Here is an 854-nt window from a genome sequence, read left to right on the forward strand (position 1 = left end):
CGCCAGTTACATCGGTAGGATTCTACTTTGTCTAACATTATTTGTAAGCTTGTCGGAGATAGGGCTGCGAGAGTTAAATCATCGGCTAGTGTAACATTTCCACAATAGATATCCCCAATTTTTAGTCCTAGCTTACTACTTTCTAATATATTCAATAATTCATCGAGAAACAGTGTATATATTCAAGTTGTTTAAATACTTTATCTGAAGTCTTTGGACTCTAAATTGCATAGTACATTATAATGTGCTTTAGTGATAGTCTTTAAACTAATTTATTTGATTCATTACATTGAGATTATTCAATCTTTGTGTAAAGTAAGGCAATCGGAGTTTTGCCTTTAAAAGAAGGGTGTAATGTAATGCCTCAGATAATGAGAACTTACCACATATTTGGTATTCTTGGTTGCTAATTCTAGTCAATGTTTTCACACATTTTTCATCACAAGCTGCAAGTAATGTAACACAGAATTGTACACATATGTGTTGATCTAGATAAAATGACCGACCAAACACATATTATACACCCCTATGTTCGTTTTGATCTAATCCGAAGAAGTTTGTTTACTTTCTGGACTGGATTCTTTCTGCTTTTATCTGCATATTACAACGTTTTCCCTGAATGTAAATCACTATAGCCGCTGCACAATCAATCCATGCTATTTAAATGTTTGTTTAAGACAAGTGTCATCCTTTTATTCTTTCTGGTTACGTACAAATCATCTCCATTTTCATGAGGACTCGCTGTAATTTCTGATAGGAAGTGTACTGGTTGCACAGCATTGTGGAATTGTTTACTTCCGTTACTAAGCAGCAAACATAATCGTTGTCATCCTTAAAGATTAACCCCCTGGTAA

The sequence above is a fragment of the Mercenaria mercenaria genome, chromosome 9 (genome assembly GCF_021730395.1).
Source record: "Mercenaria mercenaria strain notata chromosome 9, MADL_Memer_1, whole genome shotgun sequence".
NCBI lineage: Eukaryota > Metazoa > Mollusca > Bivalvia > Venerida > Veneridae > Mercenaria > Mercenaria mercenaria.